General features: G+C 35.6%; 1 long non-coding RNA gene across 3 annotated transcripts in view; it reads right to left on the bottom strand.

Moving 5' to 3' along the window:
- LOC137495558 (uncharacterized) overlaps positions 1 to 8227 on the bottom strand; it is a 386993-nt gene that overhangs the window by 155059 nt on the left and 223707 nt on the right. The window contains exon 4 of one of the 3 annotated variants that reach the window (XR_015490864.1): positions 1514 to 2035. The exons of the other annotated variants lie outside the window; for them this stretch is intronic. This is a non-coding gene — a long non-coding RNA (uncharacterized LOC137495558). Of the gene's footprint in view, positions 1 to 1513; positions 2036 to 8227 lie in introns of those variants that run through there. 3 annotated transcript variants of the gene reach the window in all.

The raw sequence follows: 8227 nt of genomic DNA, 5'->3' as shown, positions 1-8227 counted from the left end.
CGCCCACTGAAGCTAAGCAGGGCTGCGCCCGGTCAGTACCTGGATGGGAGACCACATGGGAAACATTGGTTGCTACCGGAAGTGGTGTTAGTGAGACCAGCAGGGGGCGCTCAACCTACAGTCTGTGTGGGTCCTAATGACCCAGCATAGTGATGGGGACACTATACTGCTCAGTGAGCGCTTTCTTTTGGATGGATGTTAAACTGAGGTGGTGAGGTGAGGTGGTTAAACTGTGGTCATTAAAAATCCCAGGATGTCCTTCAAAAAGAGTAGGGGTTTAACCCAGGCATCCTGGCCAAATCTGCCTAATGGCCTCTGTCCATCATGACCTCTAACCCTCCCCATATCATAATTGGCTTCATCACTCTGTCTCCTCTCCACTAATCAGCTGGTGTGTGGTGTACGGTCTGGCGCAAAATGGCTGTCGTCGCGTCATCCAGGTGGATGATGCGCACTGGTGGTGGATGAGGAGATACCCCACTATGTGTAAAGTGCTTTGAGTGCCCAGAAAAGTGCTAAATAAATGTAAGGAATTATTATTATTATTATTATTATTAGAATAATGATCACAATAATTATGTATTAATTTAAATATATTTTAAATTACTTATCATAAATCTTAAATGACACCTAAGAGCAAATACATAAAAATGTAATTAATAATAATAATTATTATTATAATGATGCTGATGACGATGATGATGAGATGATAATAATAATAATAATAATCACAATAATAATGCATTCATTTAAATATATTTAAAATTATTTATCATCTAAATCTTAAATGACACAGAAGAGCATAATTATAGAAGAGAATTGTAAGCAATAATAATAATAATAATATTAATAATAATAATAATAATGATGATGCTGTTGACGATGATTATAATGATGATGATGATAATAATAATAGCAAAAATGTGTTAATTTAAATATATTTAAAATCACTTATCAGCTATGTCTTAAATGACACATACGTGCAAATAAATAATATAATAATGTAATGTATGATAATAATAATAATAATAATAATAATAATAAAAAAAAAATAAAAGTTACAGTTTAATAGTTTAAAACAATATATTGCATAAAAAGTAATAGATGTAGAATTAGGCCTATAAAATAACAAAAAATTATTGCCAGGGTTTTTTTTACCATAATTTATAATACTCTACAACACAGACAATAAACACAATAAACACATCCCTTAACACAATTTTGACATAATCTACATTGTAAAAGCACTATAGAAATAAAGATGAATTGAATCACTTCAAACTGTTTAAAAAATGGCGATAAAAGTAACTTTTTCAAACTTTTAACAAAAATTATTTTTTCAGGAAAGATTAAGATTCCATAATGCTATTCAAAGCATAAAAAATTTATAACAAAATATGGAAACCTGTTAATTTATGTTAATTTAGCTTTTTACAGTTCACTTTTATTATGTTCATCAATATTACTCCACAATAACCGAGTGTTCATTAAACAACCAGTCCGACAAGCAAGCAAGCAAGCAAACAAACTGATTTAATTTGCATCTGAGCAGAATTAGCATCGCCATCAGGGTGTTTATTGTAAATGTTTAAACAGGAAGAGCCTCGAAATGTTCAATAAACATTAAGTCCATCATCCCAGTTATGCTTCTGACAGAAATACAATGTACAAAACCCTGTAAATATTTCAATACGTCCGCTGCTGTGACACATAGTGGTACAAATAAAGGCTCTGTTTTTCAGCGGCGCATCCAATTACAGTCGGTGTTACTTTGACATGTAAGGTTAGAGAAGCCCAGGTGCAGATTTGTGTCCCATTACTTTGAAATGACACCTCTGAATGCCTCATCTTTGCTTGATACAACACTTCCCCATCATTTCAGTGTGATCTTTCACCGATTGTGTGGAAACATGTCAGAGGAAGGGGAAACAAATTGCTCTTCGGTGTGTTTCGGTTCTGGAGAGCCACGGAAATGCTTTACAACAGAGCGCTAATTAATCGGTCCTTGTGTTGTTCACATTTCTATCTGAAGCTCCTGTAAGCAGAGAGGGATTAGTTCTGGGTGATTGGAGATGTGGAGGGCAGAGATTACTGCAGAAACATTAGCAAACGCTCTTATGAATATATATCTCTTTTTTAGTGCTGTTCACTTTAAACTCGATGATGGATGGAATAACAATAACTCAATTAAAAGTCAAGGATACCAATTAGGAGGATGGAATCCTCTTGCCTAAAGTAACACTTCTCCTTTTTTGTTTCTTGTTGTTTGAATATAGGCTCATTTTACAACCCTAGAGTTAGACTGTTGAGTTGTTTTTTTTTTATCCATTCAGCTGTTCTCCAGGGTAGGGTTGCACCAGTTGTTCGTAAGTTCATTTTTAAACTATAAAGTAGTCCACACTCTTACTAACTACTAGTTAGTTTGTTACTAAATTTGTTCTTCAATTCAATTCAATTCAATTCAGCTTTATTTGAATAGCGCTTTTACAATGTAGATTGTGTCAAAGCAGCTTCACATAAATGGTCATAGTAACTGGAACAGTGTGGTTCAGGTTTTAGTGTTTAAGTTCAGTTCAGTTCAGTTTAGCTCAGTTCAGTATGATTTATTCATTAATGAGAGTTCAAACACTGAAGAGCAAATTCATCGATGCGTAGCTCTACCAATCCTGAACCATGCGAGGCAGTGGCGACAGCGGAGAGGGAAAAAAAAACTTCACCTGATGGGAGTGAAGAAAAAAAACCTTGAGAGAACCAGACTCAGTTGGGCACGACCATTTTAATTTCTCCGCTGGCCAAAAGTCTTGTGCAGAGCTTCATTCGTCGTGGTTTAGGCTGGAAGATGGCCTCAGCAAAGACTCGTCTGTCCCTGGAGCGTCGCTGGAATCAGACTCCACTCCCCACGACCATCAGCGCAGCAGCAGCTCAGGATATGGCCTGGTCCCGGATATGGAATCCTTGGGATCATCACGTCGCTGGTCTTGGATCCAATCAGTGCACCCGCATTCAGTTGCACCCGCATGTTTTTAAGGCAAAAAGCCTCTGTAAAGTCGTGCGCGTCTCATTGAATAACGTAATATCCAATTAAAAGCATTTAAATGGTAACACTTTACAATAAGGTTCATTAGTTAATGCATTTACTAACATGAACTAATCATGAACAACACATGTACAGCATTTATTAATTATAATTAAACATTTACTAATGCATTATTAACATCCAAGTCCATGCTGGTTAACATTAGTTAATGCACCATGAGTTAACATGAACTAACAATGAACTACTGTATTTTCATTAACTAACGTTAACTAGCATGAACAAATACAGTACTAAATGTATTGTTCATTGTTTGTTCATGTTAGTAAATGCATTAATTAACATTAACTAATGAACCTTATTGTAAAGTGTGACCATTTAAATTGTTAAACTACTTTTGCCCTTGTGCACTGTTTAAATTTACTACCTTTTTTGTTATGTTCAGGATGAAAACATCCACTAAATTAAACTGCTGTAAATATGCATCAGATAAATATTTTTTTTCATTTTTTCATTTTATTTTTTTGCAAAAATCTGTTAATCAACTGCATTTTGATCAAAACTACCAAGGGCCTTATCATACACCCAGCGCAAGGCATGACGCAATTGTAGTTTCAGCATGGCATAGGAGTCGTTTTGACATTTTGCAGAATGCGTGCTTATAAAAATACTAATGTCACAATATTAATCACAGGCAAAGAAGAAAGAAATGATTGAGAAACAGGCAGAGCAGGGTCAGTCAGATGTACAGTGTCAGGTAAGGGTGTTGTGCTTTATTGAAGGGATGATGACAATTCTCTTGGGGGGTGAACATTTTTTTTTTAATGTTTTCGGAGTTGTGGCTGTTTAGCAGATTTCACAGGCTGATAATCATAATGACGTAGTCTCCATGCTTTAATAATAATTTGGATAAAACCGTTTTTAACTGTGAGTACATATCTTTAATAGAACAATTCGGCTGTATTATTTGTGTCCCCTTCAAAAAAATGCTCGAAAGAAATTTTATATTTATTGTCCCCCCCTACTGTTAAATCAGATTTACGCCCATGGTTGCAAAACTGTTTAAATAGCAAATGCATTTGTGCTCATATTTGCGCCCGTAGGCATTCTGGTCTAAAAAGGAGGCGTGTTATGACGCATTGCTGTCGAGTTGCTATTATGAGGAACTAAAATACTGTTCAATAGACCAGCTGAGAGAAGGCCTTTTTCAGTTTATTCAAGACAATTAGCTTTTTTTATAATATTATTAGTAGTGTTATTTATTATATGCATATTTATATTTGTTTTATTAAAAACAAGCTTAGATTTGTCCACCTGTCAGGTTTTAGAGCAGGGGTCTCAAACTCGCGGCCCGCGGGCCATTTGCGGCCCTCAGTGCAATATTTTGTGGCCCGCGCCGACCACTGTACACTGACAGAATCAGTGGAGCAGGGAGAGAGAGCGCTCCCCGCTCCGCTGATTCTATCCGTACACAGCGGTCACTGGCATTCCCCGCCCGCCATGTAAACAAAGGGGCGGGGATGCCGGTGACGTCACCACGCACCCCGCCCCTTTGTTAGACGCTGTGACGGGCGGGAAGTGTTAGGAGGGAACTCGCGCTGGCCAGAACCAAGTTAAGCTGTTCCCGCCCCTGCCTGCCACTTAGCTACCTATCTGCAGCCTGCCACCTACCTAGCTACAGCCTGCATCTTATATATATTATAGGTAGATACAGACTGGTACAGACTGATGTGACTGGAGTGGGGTGGGGGTGTTTTATTTATACACATATACGCCTTTTTTAGGTGAGGGCAGGCACGTGCACACATAGGGCTCAACCTGTGCAGTGCACATGCCCTTTTTAGTCTTGGATAGAAAGTGCCCATCCAAAATGATCAAAAGTGCCCCCGCGACGCGGCACACCTTCGGTCCCGCCCTTCAGTAGGCGCGCGACAACACAGCTCTTGAGTACGCGCGCGTCAACACAGCTGATCAGTACGCGCGCGACAACACCGCTCTTCAGTACACTCAAAAAAATGATATGTTGGCGTTAATTAACTTTTTTTTGTCCACTGGTTCCACGTAACCGAGTTAAGTTACCTTTAAGAAAGAATATTAATTTTAGTGAACTTAAGTTAGTTACATAAAGGTAATGTAATGTTGTTTAGTTCAATCAACGTAACATTTATAGTTTAGCTTTAATCAATGTAGTTATTTAAGTTCAATTATTCTAAAATTGATATTGTTATGTTTAACCAAAGAAAAAAACTGTTTCCGTTTCATTGAGTTTATTCAATAGCATTTTTACAATTTTACACATTTTCCAGCAATCAAATGATTATCAAAATCTAAAAATGGTCTTTATCTGTATCTTCACTTATTACAATAATTTAAAATATTAATACTATTAAAATAATAGTAATACAAGTATAAAGTAAATTAAAAACAATAAATTATTTACAAAAATATGCTTACAAAAGCATCATAAAATACACTTTTCAAAATGATACTTTTCATATATTACAAAAAACATTCAAAAATAATATTCTGCCTTCAAATGATTCACAAAAATATACTTAGAAAAATTAAGTCTTCTTTTGTAAACTATACTGTACCTTCTTTACACTGAAAAAGCAGATAACACTTCAGTTGTTCAAATAAAGATTAACATTTTAAAGCAAAGTAACACGATCAGCATTACACCATAAATTAGACCAACCATCACAGAACATGCAATAGCTACACACATTCATCTCTGACATTTGCACCATTTCTGAACATTTGCACCAGACACTTTCTTACAACCACTCCCTATATCTAAAAAACAAACACAAAAAATAAAAAAACAACATTGTGCATGAAGTCTGCTTCACACAGGTGTGTGGGCTTGACAAACCACATGTAAAAGCATTCTTAATTCTTAACATTCTTTGTATAATTAGCACATCTTGGGTGTATTGCCTCTTCTTGTTGATTTGCTGAATGTCTCCTCAATTGTAAGGTTCTTCAAAAGAGTCTGCTAAATGTTAATGTAACTACTGTAGATTCATAAGGTGGTGTTGCACATCAAGGTTTGTGCTTCATCATGCCCAGCATCCTAAAAATGTCAGATAAAAAATAAACATTTACCAACAGATCAAAGGTGAAAGGAGGATTTGGTTTAAGAGGAAAATACAAAATGTTTAAAAAAAAAACATTTAAATAGCTTACCGTGTACTCCCTCACTTAGCTTTGAGGATGCAATCACACCTTTTTTTTCCACTGGTGATGTTCTAAATGACATGAAGTGACAATTAGTAATTTACTAAATAATTAGTAATTAAAATTACTAGTAATTGTTACTGTACATCATTTTAATGTGTGTATAGGGATCTAAAGGCATAGTACCTGGATCATCCACAGTCTCCTCAGCCAGATATGGGATTTTAGAGGTTGAGCTGTAAACCTGTGAGGAAGAAAATAAATGCGAGTGAGCAAAGATTTGTAATAATAAAATATAATAATATAAATATACAATTTAGAATAATATATTTATAATAATAAAAAAAACACTGCAAACTACTAAACTTAAAAGTTTAAATGTGTTAGATGACCAAACAAATAAGCTTACATTAAATATGTCATCATGCTAAATGTCATCCTACTTAAGTGTCACATATGCTTGTCAAGTTTTTTTTTTTTTTTAAGTTAACAGGCTTGTATAATAAAAATGTGCCAACACCACCTTTTAATTATTATTATGCAAGTTATCAAAACTGGCATTCAAACTTGACAAACAACTTGACACTCATTTAAAATAGAGACTATCAAATCCAATCAAAAATCAAATCACTTTTATTGTCACATTATCAGCAGCACGTCTATGATGAGTGAAAAGCTTAGACTATTCTAACATGACTATTCCTTACTACCAACGTTTGCAACTTTATTTTGGGGGAGTTAATATACACAAAGTATAAAATTCTAAAGGAATGCAAAAAAACTACAAATTTATCTGTCATTAATGTGAAAAAGACTCAGGGAACATGGCAATTTCACAACAATACTATACACAAACACAACAAAGTATAACAAGGGAGTACATTAATGACTCAAATGTTGTCACAGCCTCAATATAAATACATAAAAAGTAAAAAAAAAATCTCACCTGTGTGTCCACATTGGGCAAAGCTTTGTGCACGTTCTCAATTTGTACTGTAATCTTCATCTTTTGATTCCCATAATATGGCGCCGAGCTGAGAGTGATCGTTGTGGTTTGAATCTTCTTACTTCCTGTGTTGTTTTGAAACTGCGCATGTGCAGATATTACTCCATCTACTGACCAAAATGCAGTACTGCAGAAGCAACACAACTCCCTTTCATTCATGTTAATTAAGCGAGCTGTATAAATGTGAAAACTTACTTTTTCTAATTTTTTCCAACTCAACACTTTTATTTTTAATACACAAACATAAGTGAATTGTTTAATTTAAACATAGTTAAATTCTTTGGACCAACCAAAGCCAAAATTCATTTTTTTGAGTGTACGCGCGCATCCACTCTGCAATGGGTGAGGGAATGGCAGTTTTGAATGAGTTCCCCCAAGCCATACTGAGGGTCTCAACTGCTTCCGCTCTAAAGCCAAATGTGGTTCAGATTTGTGAGATGAAGCGCTGTCAAGTCTCTGGCAGCAAGAAGTAGGCAAAAGATGTTCAGAAGAACTGTTCATAATCTTCACTCAATGTTCTATTAATGTTCAGGACACTTCATGTTCAGAAGAAATAGTTAAAACTGTTAATAATGACATTTGAGGACTTTTTTTTTTGTGAAATCCCTTATGCGGCCCAGCCTCACCCAGACTTTGCCTCCTGCGGCCCCCAGGTAAATTGAGTTTGAGACCCCTGTTTTAGACCATATGGGGCACAGCATGTGTATTAGGATATGACTCAGTTTTTTGACCACACATCATTATTATTGTTCATTTATTCTTTTCTGGAAATTAGAATTGAGTTTAGAAAAAGTTTTGAAACAATTTTTTTTTGCGCTTAATAAACAAAATTAATCATGTAGGCAGATAGATGTCTGTGCATACAACACATTTCCCTATCCATGAGAGTAAAAAAAAAGGAAAGTAAAGAATGAGGAGGCTTATTCTCGCGCTGCAGATGGTCTGTTTAATTGTTTTCTCGTTAGTGAAGCGCTCAGTTTTTCCACTTGCAAAGTCCACCATGTAAA

Source organism: Danio rerio, chromosome 5, assembly GCF_052040795.2.
Source record: "Danio rerio strain M-AB ecotype USA chromosome 5, GRCz13ab, whole genome shotgun sequence".
NCBI lineage: Eukaryota > Metazoa > Chordata > Actinopteri > Cypriniformes > Danionidae > Danio > Danio rerio.
This window is presented reverse-complemented; position numbering and strand designations above follow the sequence as displayed.